This window comes from Phaseolus vulgaris, chromosome 8 (genome assembly GCF_051622355.1).
Source record: "Phaseolus vulgaris cultivar YP4 chromosome 8, ASM5162235v1, whole genome shotgun sequence".
Taxonomy (NCBI): Eukaryota; Viridiplantae; Streptophyta; class Magnoliopsida; order Fabales; family Fabaceae; genus Phaseolus; species Phaseolus vulgaris.
This window is the reverse complement of record NC_143505.1, coordinates 33,055,618-33,074,222: the sequence shown is the minus strand read 5'-3', so window position 1 is coordinate 33,074,222 and position 18,605 is coordinate 33,055,618. Positions and strand designations below refer to the sequence as shown.

The 18,605-nt window shown below is 40.9% G+C and overlaps 1 pseudogene; it reads left to right on the top strand.

The window, feature by feature from the left end:
• Nucleotides 1-514: 514 nt before the first annotated feature.
• LOC150025561 (uncharacterized) lies at nucleotides 515-7,943 on the top strand (annotated as a pseudogene).
• The last annotated feature ends 10,662 nt before the right edge of the window (nucleotides 7,944-18,605 follow it).

The window sequence follows — 18,605 nt, the reverse complement described above, 5'->3', positions numbered from 1 at the left end:
ATGACTTGGTTCAACTTTGCATTAAAGTTGAACAAAAAAATTTGCACAAAACTTCAAGTCAAAGGGTGGGTTCATAGTCTAGCTTTTATCCCAAGAAAGACTATAAAAGGGAGGGTAACACATCTAGAGAAAAACCAAAGGAAACTACCAAGCCCTTAGCAAAAGATGCCTCCACCCCACCCATCCGAACTAGGGACGTTAAGTGCTTTAAGTGCTTTGGGAGAGGGCATGTGCAAGCACAATGCCCAAACCAAAGAACTTTGTTCTTAAAAGGTGTAGATGAATACACTAGTGGTGAGGATGAGCCATGTGAGAGAGAGGAAGGGGGAGAGGATGAGAGGGTAGCTCCATTAGAGGGAGAATTGTAATGATTAGGAGAACCCTCAACAATCAACCTAGCACATCCATGGAAACACAAAGGGAGAACATCTTTCATACAAGATGTAATGTCTTAGAAAATATATGTTCCCTCATTGTGGATAGTGGATCTAGTTGCAATTGTTGTAGTGCTAGGATGGTTGATAAGCTTAATCTACAAGTAGTTCCTCATCCAAAACCTTACAAACTACAATGGATCAATGAAAATGGGGAACTAAGTGTAGATAAACAAGTGGAAATCAAGTTTTCCATAGGAAACTACAAAGACAAGGTTTTATGTGATGTAGTACCTATGGAAGGTTGCCATATCTTATTAGGGAGACCATGGCAATTTGATATGAAAACCTTGCATGATGGTCTCACTAACGAGATTTCCTTCACCCATAAGCATAGGAAGTTTGTACTTAGTCCTTTACCACATTCTCAAGTGGTACAAGACCAGATACAAATGAAACATAAGAGGGATGAGGAAAAAAAAGAAAAGTGCTAGAAAAAGAGAAGATCCTTAGGGAAAGAAAGGCGTGGGAGAAGAGTGTTCCTTCCCACAAGGTTGCTCAACAAGAAAAGCCTTTTGAAAACATCTTGGAAAATTTGCTTCTTGTTGAACAACCAAGCCTAATCTTTTGTAAGGGAACACTTGCATGCACTGCCACAAGTAATGAACCCATGAGTCTACCTCCTCAAGTGGAAAATCTTTTAAGTGAATTTGAAGATATATTCTCTAATGAGGGACCCATTGGACTCCCTCCCATTAAGGGTATAGAACATCAAATTGACTTCATTCCGGGGGCAAGCCTACCAAATAGGCCCGCTTATAGAACTAACCCCGAGGAAACCAAGGAGATAGAGTCACAAGTTCAAGACTTGTTGGAGAAGGGTTGGGTTCAAAAGAGCCTAAGTCCTGTGTTGTACCTGTCTTGTTGGTGCCAAAAAAAAGATGGAAAATGGCGTATGTGTTGTGATTGTAGAGCAATCAACAACATCACCATCAAGTATAGGCATCCAATCCCAAGGCTTGATGACATGCTTGATGAGTTACATGGGTCAACTATATTTTCCAAAATTGACCTTAAAAGTGGGTATCACCAAATTCGAATCAAAGAGGGTGATGAATGGAAAACCGCTTTTAAGACCATGTTTGGATTATATGAGTGGTTGGTGATGCCATTTGGGCTCACTGATGCCCCTAGTACATTCATGAGGCTCATGAATCATACCTTGAGGGATTGTATAGGTAAATACGTAGTAGTTTACTTTGATGATATCTTAGTGTATAGCAAAACCCTAGAAGACCATCTAAGTCACCTTAGGGAAGTTCTTCTAGTGCTTAGGAAAAATAGTTTATTTGCCAATATGCACCTTTTGTGTAGATAGCATAGTTTTCCTAGGTTTCATAGTTAACAAAAGGGGGGTGCATGTTGACCCCGAGAAAATCAAAGTCATCCGAGAGTGGCCAACTCCGCAAAGTGTAAGCGATGTAAGAAGCTTCCATGGGCTAGCTAGCTTTTATAGACGTTTTGTACCTAACTTTTCAAGCTTAGCTTCCCCTCTCAATGAACTTGTCAAAAAAGATGTTGCATTTTGTTGGAGTGATAAGCATGAGCAAGCCTTTCAAAGGCTAAAGGCTCAACTCACCAATGCACCAATTCCAGCTCTCCCAAATTTTTCTAAAACCTTTGAGATAGAATGTGATGCATCGGGAGTGGGCATAGGTGCGGTATTGTTGCAAGGTGGACACCCCATTGCATATTTTAGCGAAAAACTCCATGGTGACACCCTCAACTACCCCACCTATGACAAAGAGCTCTATGCTCTTGTGCGAGCCCTAAAGACTTGGGAACACTACCTTGTGTCCAAAGAGTTTGTAATCCATAGTGATCACCAGTCTTTAAAGTATTTAAAGGGCCAGCACATGCTCAATAAGAGACATGCTAAATTGATGAAGTTTCTTGATCAATTTCCTTATGAAATCAAATACAAGAAAGGAAGCACCAACATAGTGGCTGATGCTCTCTCAAGGAGGCATGTGCTCTTTTCAAAATTAGGTGCCCAAATTCTTGGATTTGATCACATAAGAGAGCTTTATCAAGAAGATCAAGAATTTTCATCCATCTATGCCCAATGTCAACATAGGGCACCAGGAGGTTACTATGTGGCCGAGGGATATCTTTTTAAGGAAGGAAAACTTTGCGATGGAGATCAAGCTCAAATGGACATGGAGGCCAATCATCAAGAGCAAGAAGAGGATGAGGCTCAAATAGAAGACGCCCATGGAGGTCAAAGCCCACCTCAAAGGGTTACTAGGAGCATGTTCAAAGCTTTAGGAGCCAATGGACGTTTATTTTCTCTTTTTGTAATTTCTTTGTTTGAATGTGCTTAGAGGGAAACATTAGAAACCTCTTTTGTTAAAGCATCTTTAGGTCTTTAGAATAGGAGTCTTAGGGGGGGTGCGTTAGTAGATAGGTGTAGGAGTAAATAGGGAGGTGCCAAAGTGAGAGAGAAGGTCACACCTTCTTCATGACTATAGTTGGCGCCACTTTCTTTTGTTTTTTGGGGGGAATTTTGAATTCTTTAACTTTGCATTTCAGCACCTCTAGGCTATAAATTAAGGTGCTGCCTTTGTATTTTGGAGAATTGAAATTTGATTAGAGAAACTATACTCAATTTTTGAGAGAACATTGGAGAGCTTTGTGCCTTCCTCACTAGTCTTATCTTGAAAGTTCAATGGTTACCTCAAGTGGCGGCTTGCACACTCATCTTGGAGTCTCCATCCTCTAAGTGGCGTGATCATCCAACCATTCCTCCATCTTCATGAGCTTTCTCCTCTCCTTCCTTCCTTCTCTTTCAATTGTTCATGTCTTAGCTTGCTTCTCTTGAATTTCTATTCGGCATTTTCATTTTCTTTAAGCTTTGCTTCGGTTCATTTGTTTACTTGCTGTTCTTCATCATTTCTTCTTCATTTCTAGTCTTTTGTTCGGTGCATTTCTGTTTTTGTGTTGTTTAATCGGTACCTTTGCCTTTTCTTCCAATTCAATCGGTTCAATTTGACAAAACATGGAACTTCCATATGAGTTTGGGTTTTGGTACTAGTCTTGGTGAGTTCTTGTTCATAGAACCTTAATCCAATTCTATGATAAAGTGCCTATCTCATATCCAACTCAAGATGATTCCTAAGAATGTCAAGAATCATTCAAAGTGTGCTAGTGGAATCATATCACTTTGCATTCCCCAAGGCACACATAGGAAGCTCCTTGTCAAAGAATCACATGAAGGGGGTCTCATGGGCCATTTTAGAGTTGATAAGACTCTAGCTCTTTTGAAAGAAAAATTTTATTGGCCACACATGAGAAAGGATGTCCAAAGACATTGCTCTAGATGCATATCATGTTTAAAAGCAAAGTCTAGAACAATGCCTCATGGACTCTACACCCCCTTGCCGAATGCAAATGCTCCTTGGGAAGACATTAGCATGGACTTCATTTTAGGACTCCCTAGGACTGCAAGAGGCCATGACTCTATCTTTGTGGTAGTGGACCGTTTTAGCAAAATGTCCCATTTTATTCCTTGCCACAAGGTAGATGATGCTGAAAATATTTCTAGACTCTTCTTTAAAGAAGTGATGAGACTCCATGGTATAACTAGAAGTATAGTATCCGATAGAGATCCCAAGTTCATAAGCCACTTTTGGAAAACTCTTTGTGGCAAACTTGGAACAAGACTACAATTTTCAACTTCTTGTCATCCTCAAACGGATGGCCAAACCGAAGTAGTCAATAGATCTCTTGGAACTATGCTTAGGGCTATCATGAAAGGAAACTGTACCGCCCAGGTGGTCGACAGTGATGACGTGGCAGCAAGATATTATGTAGGCGTGTTGAGCAGGGCTCATGGCTGGCAGAAGGGAAGGAAGTCGGGGGGCTCGTGTAGTCGCAAGTCCTTAAGTTGGCGTGCTCCGATATCTAGCATACCTAAACCGGCGGTCACCAGGTTTGTGATGAAGTCGCCGGATGCGAACCCAGACGACCAAGTGATTAGAGATCGCCGGAAGAAGGACATCGCCGAAGGATCAGGGAAGCTTGTTCCAGGCTTTCGAAGCAGAGGATAAAGTCGTCAGATAGTCATTTCCTAGCTAGCCAGAGGTTGAGGTCGGGGAACAGCTTGCCCGAGCATGCACGATGAAGCAAGTGAAGTAGATCATGAAGGCGGTTGGCGAGACCACAGGGAAGGTGTATATGAAGGCACCCGTACTCGCCACGCAGAAGAGATCACGCTCCAAGGCAGTTATGCACTGAGTTGTTTCTTGCATAAGTAACTTAGCCAAAAAGCCTGAAGAGTAAAAAGCGGCGCCCAAGTCAAGGATGCTCCAGATGGTGACACGTGTACAGCTGGATACGAGCCACGTGTCCAGATGTGTAACTGTCAGGAGAGAGAAAGTGCATAGGTATATAAGAGATTCTAACGAATTTCTGAGGTACGCGCGTTTTAGAATACTTCTTTTACGCTTGCGAGAACTTGAGTACGTTGAGAGAGAATTTTGCACGGTTCCTGTTCTTAGTTTTCTCTTAGTATTTTGGTGGTTCAGTCGCTGACTTGGGCGTCGGAGCGTGATCGGCCGCAGCGGCGCCGTTCTGTCTTTTGCAGGTTCTGGAGGTGAATCAAGGTGAAGGACCGAAGCTAACACGGCGCAAAGTCGATCCAGATTTGACGAGGCAAGGTTCTTGCGTCCTGGTCAACAGGCAGGATCAGAAACCACAAGTCTTGGGATGAGTACCTTCCCCATATTGAGTTTGCTTACAATAGAGTAGTCCACAAGACTACTAATGTTTCTCCTTTTGAAGTTGTATATGGATTCAATCCTCTCACACCTATGGATTTGTTACCTCTTCCTAATCCACAAGAATTTGTGCATAAGGAAGGAGTAATCAAAGCCGATTTTGTGAAGAAAATGCATGAGAAGGTTAAAATCCAAATACAACAACAAAATGAAAAGTATGCAAAATACAACAATAAAGGGAAGAGAGAAATAATTTTTGAGGAAGGAAATTTAGTTTGGCCTCACCTTCGAAAAGACCGATTTCCCACTCAAAGGAAGTCCAAACTAAGTCCCCGAGGTGATGGACCCTTTCAAGTCCTCAAGAGAGTCAACAACAATGCATACAAATTGGACATACCTCTTGAATATGGAGTGCATGATACTTTTAATGTAATTGATCTATCTCCATTTGTAGGTACCAATGAAGAGAAGGACGACGTGGATTTGAGAACAAATCCTTTCCAAAGGGGAGGGGATGATGGAAGAGGGCCAAGCTCAACCTCCCATGATAGACAAGAGCCAATCCAAGAGCGTCTAGAGCCAAGTGAAGAGCGTCTAGTGCAAAGAGGAGAGTGTCTAGTGCAAGAGGGAGAGCGTCTAGGACCTATTACTAGGTCCATGGCCAAGCGAATCCATGAAGACTTGGGCCAAGCTACGGATGGAAGAGAAAGCTACTTGTATATGCTACATGAAGGCCCATCAAGAGTAGCTTAGTATTAGTTGTAGTGTAAATAACACAAACTTGATTCCATGAGGATTTGACCAAGATTTGCTAAGGATTTGGTACGTTCTAGAAGGATTCCTCCACTAGGCCGGCCATGTGCCATGGTTTCCTTGTGATGACATTTACATTTCAATTAGAAGGCATTTGCTTATCATTAGGTTAACCTTTATGGTCCTCCTTTGCCTATAAAAGGGGGAGCCAATATCATGTATTTTAAAGATTGAATAGAGTATTGTTATGCTGCCAATTTTGTGCCAGACACTACTCATTGCCTAGCATCTAGGTTTTAATCTTCAATTCACCACCTTCAAAGGGGTTGGCCGAACCTCCCCAATTCCACACTCTGCATGCACCTTCAAGGCACCCATACTTCCTAGGAAGGCCTTGCTCATCTCATCCACTAAGCTTCCGCAACTTTCATCTTCAAAAACAAAGAAGAGCTCACAAGATATTAAATAAATAGGTGTGAATGTATTAGAGAGAGTCACATTGTCCATGTGACTTAGTGGGAGGGTGTAGGTGTCATATAGGAGGTGCCAAAACTAGAAAGGAAGTCACACCTTCCTCATGCTCTAGTTGGCGCCATTTTAGTGTCATTTAGGGGGGAATTTGAATTTGATTTAGCTTCTCATTTCAGCACCTCTTAGGCTATAAATAAGGTGCTTGCCTTTGTAAAATTCAGAATTGGAAATTTGATATAGAGAAACTCTACTCATTTGGAGAGAGATTTGTGTGAGATTTGAATCTCCTTGCTTTGTCTCATCTTGTGAGCTATTGGAGAGCTTCAAGTGGCGGCTTCCTTCACTTATGTTGGAACAATACCTCCAAGTGGCGTGATGCAGTTCCAATTCCCCATTCCAGCCGAGCTTCATTCCATAAGTTTTCATTCCTTTCATCTCCAATTTCAATTTCAATCGGTAGTTTAGTTTTCCTTTAGTGTTCTTCATCTTTCCACCGATTGATTTTGTGTTCTTGTGTTGTTTTTCAATTTTCTGTTCGGTTCCTTGTGTTATTGTTTCATTTGCATTTAGTAATCTTGTTCCATGGATGTTTACAAGGAGATAACATTCTTATTGAGTTTGGATCATCATATTGGAAGGCTATGTCTCCATTGATGACTCCTTAAGCTTCCTTAATTCCATTTCTGTTTTCAGCTTGTTGTTTTGTTAATGTATTTTCGTTTTCATTGTTTAAGCACTCTTTGATCCTTGAATTGTTGTTTTCATTCTCATATAATGTTGTGTTCAAGAGTTTAAAAGTGTCTATGTTCAATCCAACTCATATCAGTATATGTTTGATCTGTATTTTCGAAAGCTAGTGAAGGGCGGTTTGTGATGTTAATTTCAACTTTTACTCATGAGACTTTTTTTTCCCTTACCTTTTTCTATAGTTTTAAGATTTAGCAGTTCAAGATTTGCGGAGCAACCTCCACATCATTTCTTTTTTTCAGCATTGTAGTCACGGACACGTCTTTAATTTGTTAATTGATGCCTTCCTCTAATATAAAAGAGATTCATAGCTGACAACTTCGTAGGTGACAGCTTTGGGTAATTTTTAAATCCAACGTCATGTTGGTTATGTTGCACTTATCTCTTTGTATTTATGGTTATGTTTAGATAGGTTCTTATGTTTATGTTATTAATTAATCAGGATCTTAATTTGGAAATTGGAATGACTGAAGAGGATATTAATATTCCCCTTTGTGTAAATGAAAATGAGGAAGATAATTTTGAAAAACAATCTAAAACTATTGAAGGTGACAAAAAGAAAAGGGATAAGACTACTACATCTGGTTGTTGGAAGTATTTTACTAAGATTGAGGTGGATAAGGATGGAAAATACAGGGCAAGGTGCAATAGTTGCAATAGAATATATCTAATTGGTGGAAGAAAATATGGCACTTCTCATTTAAATCTTCATGTTATGAAATGTGATAAAAGAAAAACTAAAGATGTGGGTGAAATGATTTTAGATATGCTGGGAAAGTTGAAAGGAAAAAAGATAAATCAAGTTGTACATCGTGAATAGTTGCCTAATCTAATTATTAGACATAATTTGCCTTATAAATTTGTTGGGTATCACAAACTTAGAACTTGGATAAACTACTTGTAACCTGATGCAATTATGATTTCTAGAAACACTGTTAAGGTTGATATTGGGAGAATGTATATCAAAGAAAAGACAATGCTTAAGGAATTACTTGTTTCTATTCCTATTACGATATGCTTAACTTCTGATTTATGGACATCTATTAATACTGAGGGTTTCATATCATTGACTTCCCATTTTGTTGACCTAAATTGGAAGTTAAATAGCAAGCTACTCAACTTTTGTCATATGCCTCCCCTTCATACAGGTTTTGAGTTGTCTATGAAAATTTATGAATTTTTACAAGATAGGGGATTAGAGAAAAAAAATATTTTCTATCACTTTGGATAATGTTTTTGCTAATGATGTTCTCCAAAATACTTTAAGAAGTCAACTTCTTTTACAAAATGGTTTGATATGTTGTGGTAAATTCTTTCATGTTCGTTGTTGTGGACATTTATTAAATTTAATTGTTCAAGAATGATTAAATGTGCTTGGTGAGGCTTTGAACCAAATTATAAATAACATGAAATATGTGAGGGGTTCAGATAGTAGAATGGTGAAATTCAAATAGTGCCTTGAAAAGTTTAATGATATTGATGCATCATGCGGGTTGTGTCTTGATGTCCCTACTAGGTGGAACTCAACTTACTTGATGCTTAAAAGTTCTATTAAATATCAACATGTTTTTGGGAGCTGGCACTTGGTTGATGAATCTTATAAATATTGTCGTTCAGAGCAAGATTGGGAGAGAGCATAACAAATTTGTAAGTTCTTATTACCCTTTTATGATGTCACTCCCTTGATTTCTGCTACAAGTTATCCAACTTCCAACTTGTATTTTTTACAAGTTTGGAAAATTCAATGCTTGTTGATGGAAAATGTTAAAGATGAAGATGCACTAATTAAAAATATGGTTGAATTGATGATAGTCAAATTTGAAAAATACTGGGATGAATATAGTGTTGTACTTGCATTTGGTGCAATTTTAGACCCAAGGATGAAGATAGAAACATTGAGTTTTTGCTTTGAAAAAATTGATTCACTAACTTGGAAGCTGAAATTGGAAAACATCAAGCAAAAATTATACAAACTTTTTTCCGAATATTCTAGCAAAGGTTTGACAACATCATCAAATACTCTAAAGCGTAAGCAAGGAAAATCTTCATCCTCATCTACTTCTAAACCAAGTCTTTTTTTATGTAAGTTGCTTACTTAAATGTACTTCAGTTAATTTTTTAGTTTTTGTTGTATTTGTCCCATGTTACTAACTTATTACATCTATAATGAGAATTAAAAATGTGCAAGCTTCAAGTAACTAATCAATGTGGAAGAACACAACTTGACACTTATTTGAATGAGCCAACTTTGGACTTTTATTTTTTGGAGCATATGGATGTGTTAGAATTGTGGAAAAATAATAGTCAACGTTTTTCGAATCTTGCTTTAATGGCTAGAAATTTGTTGAGTATTCCTATAACCATGGTTGCATCAGAATCTGCATTTAGCATTGGCTCTCGAATTCTTAACAAGTACAGGAATTCTCTTTTGCTTGAAAATGTGGAAGCCATTATTTGTACTTCTAGTTGGAAGCGTGGATTTTCTGAAAGTCAGCGTTCTTAAATAAAAATACGAGTTTAGAATGGTTTATAGATCCTCATCTCTTTGGTTTGGAATTAAGAAGTTTTATTCTACCATACTTGATTATACTTCTTGAACTGATGGTATAGGTACTTTTATTAATTTATGGAATGATAAATGGTGTTCTACTACTTCTTTAGCAAATATTGTAGGGTTATCTGATGGTGCTAGCATTCTGGATACAGTCTCTCAATTTTGGACAGGTTGTGATTGGAATATTCCTTTGTGTTTACAGTAAATGCCTCATTTTTTTAATCATAATCATGGTTAGGGAGGAACAGGATATTCCTAATTGGATTCCATACGAGCCTAGTCGTTTCACTCTTAAATCAGCTAGGACATTTTCTTGGAACTAGGAGTTCCCTGTGGTTGGGGTAAATTCATTTTGTCTTCATCTATTCCACCTTCCAAAACTCTAGTACTTTGCAAATTTTTAGTTTTAATTTTCTTATAGCATTTGTTTTATTTTATTTGTTGAGTTGTTTTGCTAGTTTTATTTTGTTCTCAAATGTTATTGTGAGAACTGGAATATTAATTTGAATTATGGGGAAATTATTAATCAGACTTTCAGTTTAGGATTAAAATAATCAAATGATATAAACACGGGTTGGAAAAGAAAATGTGTTGAATCCATATTTAAATTTAGTTGAGATTGTGGTACGTGAAAATTAAACTGGATGATGAGTTGGAAGAGAGAATGACAAGTAATAACGAATTAGACTAATTAAGTCAAGTAAGTGTGTATGAATCTTATACAGTTTGAGAGTTCACTGATGAATTGACAGTTGTGGTTGCTTGACTTTTTATTTTATGTTAGATCATAAAAGAATATGAAAATGATTAAGGCATTTGTATTAATTAGAAACCCAGGGCCAAATAGCAAACATTTGTTTAAATTGATTATATATTTTTTATAGCCTTTTTTAGCCAAGAATTTTATTGCACCTTGAACCTTAACTGATATATTTTCCTACATGTTAGTATGTTTAAGGAAGGAGAACATAGATGCAATTTATATATAGAAAAGGGAATGGTTGGTTTTTGTTGTTTGAATAATTTAAGTTTAAATAATTTATTTGGCTGGAAATAGGAATAATCTATTTCTATTCTCTTTGGAAAAACAAAAATTCATGTTGAAATCATGAAGAATACATTAAGATTCATGTTTTAATGTGATTGTAATATGAAGGTGAAATAAGAGCAACTGTGATTTGTTAGGATTAAGTGGAAATTGAGTGAAACACTTACCTATGAAAATATGAGATGAAATTCCTTGATAAATTGTCATTTCATTGTTTCAGTTGTTATCCTGAAAATTGATTGTATCTATATCTTGTTGTATTTGAAGTTAAAAGTACCATAATTTTCTAATTTAATTTGTTGTCTAAGAAATAAAGTTGTTTTGATATTTGAACTCGAATATGATTTATTTATATTCATTTACTTTGCTTGAGGACAAGCAAGATTCTAGGTTGTCGGGAGTTGATAAGTGTCATAATTAAGTGATATTTCATGCAAAAAGATAGGCACTTATGGACTTTAATTGTTAATAAAGTTATAATTTAACCTATAAATTAGGAATTTGAACCTTTTTACATATTTTTGGATTATGAGATGAATAAAATCGATTTATTCCCAAGTTTGTGCTAATTTTAGGAATCTAGGGGATGATGGAGATAAAGGGATAAAGAAGAATGGACAAGTTGAAGACAAGGAGAAAAGACAAAGTTGGAGCATTGAAAACTTACCCAAACAAGACCACTCTAGAGGTAAACACTTTCTCTGAAGCAAACTCGTCGAAGAATCACTTAGGCTTGCTTAAGCGAGTTCACTCCAATGAAGTTGGGTTTTTTCTCATGAAACTCGCTTAAGCAAGTAATATCTCACTTAAGCGAGATGTCACTTATTAGGTTAAATAGAAGGCGTAAGGCAGAACCCTAAAGGATCGAAGGAAGAATAATTAGAGATGGAAAACCCTATAGGAGATAGTCGTCGAGGAGAAACACCTTGGATCAACAACCTTTCAAACAAACTTTGACACATCCTTTAATATTCAGTTAATATTATACTTGAGAGTTTAGAACTATTCCTTGAGAACAATTTATTACTCTTGACTCGATACACTTGCCAAAATAAAAGTCATCATGTAGATTATTCTTGATGAAGTCTTCTTGAATTGGGATCACATCATATTTATGTAATCACTGAAAAATGTTATTGGTGTGTTCTTGAAAAACGAGTCAATAACACTAATAGAGCAAACACTTTCTATGACGGTTAAAACAAACTTTTCTGTGACAATTTTAGACCCGTTATAGATACATGTGACATAGAAAATCTGTACTTTCTATGATGGTTGTATAACCATCATATAAATTTTGCATTCTTTGTCAAACTTAAAAGAATCATCAGAGAAAACACATTATATCATCACTTTCAGTGATAAATAACGTTTTAATTGTTATAGAATGTGTTATTTTTTATAATAAATAATATTTTAACCGTCATAAAATGTATTATTTTCTATGATGGTTAAAGACAAATTAGTCATAGAAAAAAATATTTTTTATGACATATTTAGTAATAACCGTCATAGAAAGTGTATTTTTTTTAAAGAATTGTGATACATTCATTTTCCTACTTGCATAACATATCGTGCATAAACTTAGTTCTCAAACAAATATTTTCAAAATAAAATCTTAACCATCTATTACTTTATTAAAACTTAATATATTTAACTTATAACATTCATTTACATGAAATATTTAAAAGAGAACTAGGGATACTTTCGAAAAATCTCATTCTGAAACAATATTATAATTCACTCTAATTATCTATGCCCATAAATAACTCTAGCATTTTATTTTTTTTCTAGATTTACAAATGATATAGTATTTTCCAAGATACTACGACCGTACGGAACAATATTGTCTTCAAATTTTGCACAAGGCATGCGACCACAATCGAATAGTAATCTAGTCATAGATTATATTTGTTATGAACTTCAAAGCAAGTTGTCTCCCATTAAATATATGAAAATATAATTATATTACTGGGTTCGGTTTAAATGTTTGGTGATATAGTTTATTGTAACATAGAAAATGAAAACTAGTACTAATCTTGATCAAACAAAATGCACAATTTTCAGTAATTAAATATGTACCGACCAGGTAGTCAGAAGTGATGACGTGGCAGCAAACGATAATATAAGGGTGTTGAGCGGAACACCTGGCTGACAGAAGGGAAGTACATCGGGAAGTCTGTGTAGTCGCCAATTGTTAAGTTGGCGTTCTCCGATCTCTAGCATATCTAACCGGCGGTCAACAGGCTTGTGTCATAGTCGCCGTATGTGGTTTTAGGCGACCAAGTGGTCAGAGACCGCCTAAAGGGGCACATCGCCGAAGGATCAGGAAGGCTTGCTTAGGGCATTCAAAAGGCACGAGTACGAAGGACGAGGTTATCAGATGGTCATTCCCTGCCCAGAGGTCGGGGCAAGGGGACAGTTTACCAGAACATGCACGATGTGCGAGTAAAGCAGATCGTGATAGCAGCAGGCGAGACCACAGAGAAGGTGTACATGGTGACACCCCGTATTCGCCGCTTAAGGGGTCGCGCTCCAAGGAAGCTGTAGTTACTCCTCGCATGGGTAACTTAGTCGAATAGCTTGAAGAGTAGAGGTGACACTCAAGTAGAAGGTGGCTCCAGATGGTGACACGTGTACAGCTGGATGTGAGCCACGTGTCCAGAGGTGTAACCGTCAGGAGAGAGAAAGTGCTCAGGTATATGAGGAACTCTAACGAACTTCTGAGGTACGCGCGTTTAGAATACTCCTTTACGCTTTTGAGAACACTTGAGTACGCTGAGAGAACATTTGCACGGTTCCTTGAGTTTTAGCTTTTCTCTCTTAGTATTTGGTGATTCCGTCACTGACTTAAGCGTTGGAGCGCGATCGGCCGCAGTGGCGCCACTTTGTTTCTTTCAGGTTCTTGCGAGGAACTGAGGCTTGAAGGAAAGAAGCTAACGTGGTGCGAAGCTGATCGAGAGAGGATACCTTTGACGTGGCAAGACTCTTGCACTTGAGTCAACCGGCAGGAGCATCAGGCGCCCACCGTGGGGCCGTGTAAAGCGTGTTTCCCCTCCACAGCGTGAGTTCTTGAGGTTTCTGAGATTTTTATGTGGTTGTGTGCTGGTGCAACCATTTTCGGCGTTTTCCACCGATTGTTTGAGTTTTCATTCGGTGTATCGGCGTTTTTCAACGTTCGTTCGGAGTTTTGATCGGTAGTTTGACGCTCTTCGCCGTTCGTTTGAGCTTTTGTTCGGTGGATTGAGGTTTTTCACCGCTTGCTTGAGTTTTGTTCGGTGAATTGATGTTTTTCCCCGTTCGTTTGAGTTCTTGTTCGGAGAGTTGAAGTTTTTCGCTGTTAGCGCGAGTTTCAATCGGTAAATCGAAGTCTTTACCGTTCGTTCGTGTTTCTGACCGGTGAATCGGGAGTTTTGGCGGAGAAACAGTAGGTTTGTGCTGAGATCGCAAGTTTCTGTGAAGGTTTTGCGTCCGAATCGATCGGCGTGCTGTTGTGGTTGCGTTCTTGGAAGTTCTTGGGAGTTTGAGAGTTTTTGGCCTATTGATTGCTGAATCGATCGTTTCGCTGGTGAAGGTTTTGTTCGCTGATGCTTGATCTGTCGATTTTTCATGAGAAAGATGAGAAGCACACGTTCAAGTCCCGTTGTGCCAGCTGCTGAAGAAGGCGTCATGACCATGGCGCAGATGATGGAGATTATGCATGCGTTGCAGGCAAATGTGGAAGCATCGCGCGTAGAGCAGGCAAAGATGCACGAAGACCTGGTCGCCTCTCAGGCTAGGAATGAAGAGCTCAGCAAAGTGACTGAGGAGTTGCGTCAAGCTCTTCAGGAGCAGAGAGGACGCACAATTGTTGAAGAAGTTGCGCCGTCATTGCCACCGCGCGTTTTCCCAATGTCGTTTGCTCAGGCGATCACGGACACGCCGATCCCTGCGAGTGTGGTACCTGTGAAAGCCTCTTTCACCGGCGTGGAGGATCCTGAGGCACATCTCACTATGTTCCACACGCAGATGATGCTGTCAGGAGGCTCAGATGCTGTATATTGCAAGATGTTTGTGAGCATGCTACAGGGAACAGCGCTGGAATGGTTTGTTAGCCTGCCTACAGGTCACATAACCAATCGCTTTGGAGCACAGATGGTCCGCTCGCCTGCTAAAGACGAGGAGATGTTGGCATACGCCTTCAAAAAGGGCGTGCTGCCGGGACCTTTCTGTGAGGCGCTGATTAGAGCCCACCTCGCCACGTTTGCTGAAGTTAGGCGACTTGCGGTGGCCCACATCGCCGACGAGAGTGAGGTCGCCGAGAAGAGAGGGAGCGTGGCCCCTGCTAGGCCACGAGCCCAGACTAGAATCCAGCCGCAGAGGGTGCTGGAGACGATGGCGGCCAAAAAGGACCAAAGGACTCGCCATCCTTACGATCCAAAGAAAAACAAGGGAAGGGGCCCAGGGCGCCCCAGGGAGTTCAATCGCCCACCAAAGTACAAGTTTCTCATGGGGTTGGCGGATCTGATCGCCATTCCCAACATAGCAGCCAGGCTTAAGGCGCCTGAGAAAGTGGGCGACAAGGTGTTAGGACCAAAGCCAAACGCCTGGTGTGAGTTCCACCAGAGTTTTGGTCACACCGTTGATTCGTGTTTGGCCCTGGGATACCAGCTCGATGACCTGGTCAAGAGCGGTTTCTTGAATGATTACCTGCTGGACAAGAGGACGGGGGGTGCGTCGAGCTCTCAGCCGGCGAGTGGTGAGGGTCAGCAGCATGAGATGCCCACTCATGGCGAGATCCACACCATCGCTGGAGGTTTCTCGGGTGGTGGATGCACTGCATCACAGAGGAAGAAATATGCAAGGTCTGTGATGACGGTGGATCGAGGATCACTCGCCAGATATGGACATTACGTTCACAAAGGAGGATCTTAGGGACGTTGTGCCTCACGACAACGATCCCATAGTCATCTCGCTCGTCACGGCGGGAAGGAAAGTCCACCGGGTACTGGTGGACTAAGGAAGCTCGGCAGATGTAATGTTCTGGCCGACTTTCATGCAGTTGCAACTACCCCTTGACCAGCTAAGGCCCTTTGGAGGATGCTTATATGGGTTCGCTGGCGACCAGGTGGAGGTTAGGGGGTACATCGAGCTGAGAACTACGTTCACAAACGAGGCGGCCTCGAGGACGGAAAAAATTAAGTACCTCGTCGTAAATGCCCCCTCAGCATATAACATTTTGTTGGAAACACCAACCCTCAACAGAATAGGAGTTGTGCCCTCAACCAGGCACATGAAGGTTAAGTTGCCATCAATGGGGGGAGTGGTGATCACCATCAGATCTGACCAGAAGGAGGCGAAGAAGTGCTATGAAAATAGCCTCAAGAATAAAAGGTCAGTAAGCTACATCACCACGACGCCGCCTCCCGGTGTGAAGCCCAGGCCAACAGAATGGCAAGTTCTTGATACGGCGATGGGAGTGGTGCCGGAGGAGTGTCGAACGGGAAGAAGAAGCGAGAAACTGCCCAGAGGAAGCGAGGGAGTCGGGAATCGCCAGGGCGGTGATCGCTAGGGAAACTAGACCCAAACCCGTCGAGGAGTGGCTCGAGAGGGAGATCGGGGGCAAGGTCTTCAAGCTGGGAAGATCTTTGGAGGGTGAGCTCCAAGACCAGATCGCCAAGGCGATAGAACAGCATCTGGATGCTTTTGCATGGTCTGCTTCAGACATGCCGGGAATTGACCCCGACTTCTTGTGTCACCATTTGGCAATGGACACACAAGTCAGACCAGTGCGACAGAGAAGAAGGAAGTTTAATGAGGAGAGGAGATAGGCGATTAGGGATGAAATGCAGAAGCTCCTCGCCGCAGGCCATATTAGGGAGGTCCAGTACCCTGAGTGGTTAGCTAATGTCGTACTGGTGAAGAAGAGCAACGGGAAGTGGCGCATGTGCGTCGACTTCACAGACTTAAACAAGGCTTGTCCAAAGGATTCATACCCTTTGCCAAGCATAGATGCCCTGGTCGACAGTGCAGCAGGGTGCAAGTTGCTGAGTTTTCTGGACGCCTTCTCGGGGTACAACCAGATAAAGATGCATCTCATGGATGAAGAGAAGACCGCCTTTATGACGGAGAGATCGTGCTACTGCTAAAAGGTGATGCCCTTCGGGCTGAAGAATACGGGGGCCACGTACCAAAGATTGATGGATAAGGTACTTGCACCGATGCTGGGAAGGAATGTGCAAGCGTACGTAGATGATATGGTCGTGACCTCGTCAGAGAAGAGCAGGCACGTCTCGGATCTGGAGGAGTTGTTCACCACGATCGCCAAGTTCAGATTAAAGATAAACCCCGAGAACTACATTTTTGGCGTGGGGGCAGGGAAATTCTTGGGTTTCCTCTTAACTGAAAGAGGAATAGAGGCAAATCCCGATAAGTGTGCTGCCATATTGGCGATGAGGAGCCCGACCACCGTGAAGGAAGTGCAGCAGCTTACAGGTCGGATGGCCGCCCTGTCTCGCTTCGTATCAGCTAGTGGAGAGTATGGAAATCCGTATATCCAATGTTTGAGGCGAAAAAACAAGTTTGTCTGGTCGAAGGAGTGCGAAGAAGCTTTCGTGATGCTTAAAGAGTACCTGGCGAGCCCACCGGTTTTGTGCAAACCTTTGGTGGGAACCCCTCTCAGGTTGTATTTTGCTGTAATTGAGAGGGCGGTGAGTGCGGTGCTCGCCCAGGATCAAGATAAGGCCCAGAAGCCTATTTATTTCGTTAGCAAGGTGTTGCAAGGCCCAGAAGTAAGGTATCAGGCCTTGGAGAAAGCTGCGCTGGCTGTAGTATTTTCGGCGAGGAGGTTGCGCCACTATTTCCACAGTTTTACAGTGCTGGTGATGACCGACCTGCCCATCCAGAAAGTGATGGCATTTTCATGAAGTTCTTCTTGAATCAATGTAGAGTATGGGGCGGAAGCAATGAATGAGAGTGAGCAAGATCCTCCTAAGAGTGGTGTTGATCTTGTAGGTGCATGATAAGTGTGGGTATTGGGTGGTTCGGCCAGCCCAAGGGAAAAGATGAAGGAATTGAAGTTTAGAGCCTAGGATTCTAGGGAGAAGCAAAGTTGAGCACAAATGGGCAGCATAACTTTACTCACAATAAACTTGAAAATACAAGGTGTAGGCTCCTCCTTTTATAGGCTAAGGAGGACCATAATGCAACCCTAATGCTAGCCAAATGAAATGTAAATGTGAAGCACATGGGTGCACATGGCACATGGGTGCACAAATGAGCACATGGGGAGGGGTGTGTCTAGTTTTTATGCTCACCCCCTCCATGGGCTTTCTAGACCGGCCTTGGTAAATTTAGAGGTTTTTTTAGAAACTCTAAGTTTACCTAGGTTGGTGTTTTAGGTGCCAAAATTAATTCTAAGAAAATTACAAATAAACTTCCTATGCTAATTTTGACAAGAAATTAAAGTCTACTCTACACTAGAGTTTATGGCATTTGAACATGTAAAAGAACGTCTTCTTGGATCCTCTTAGCCATAACTCTATGGTTGGCCCAAATCTACCCTTTGGTGGGCTTGCATGTGGGCTAGTGCTTGGGCCTCTTCCATCAGAAAGTCTTGAAGAAACCTGATGTGGCTGGGAGGATGGTGAGGTGGGCAGTAGAGCTGTCGGAGTTCGACATTAAATATGAGCCCCGAGGACCGATCAAGGAGCAGATTTTTGCTGATTTTGTGGTCGAGCTCTCGTCAGAAGCAGCACGAGTTGAAGGGGACGATTTTCGTTGGGTGCTTTCGGTGGATGGATCGTCTAACCAACAGGGTAGCGGTGCTGGAGTCATTCTAGAAGGGCCCAATAGCGTGCTGATAGAACAATCCCTGAGATTTGCTTTTAAAGCCAACAACA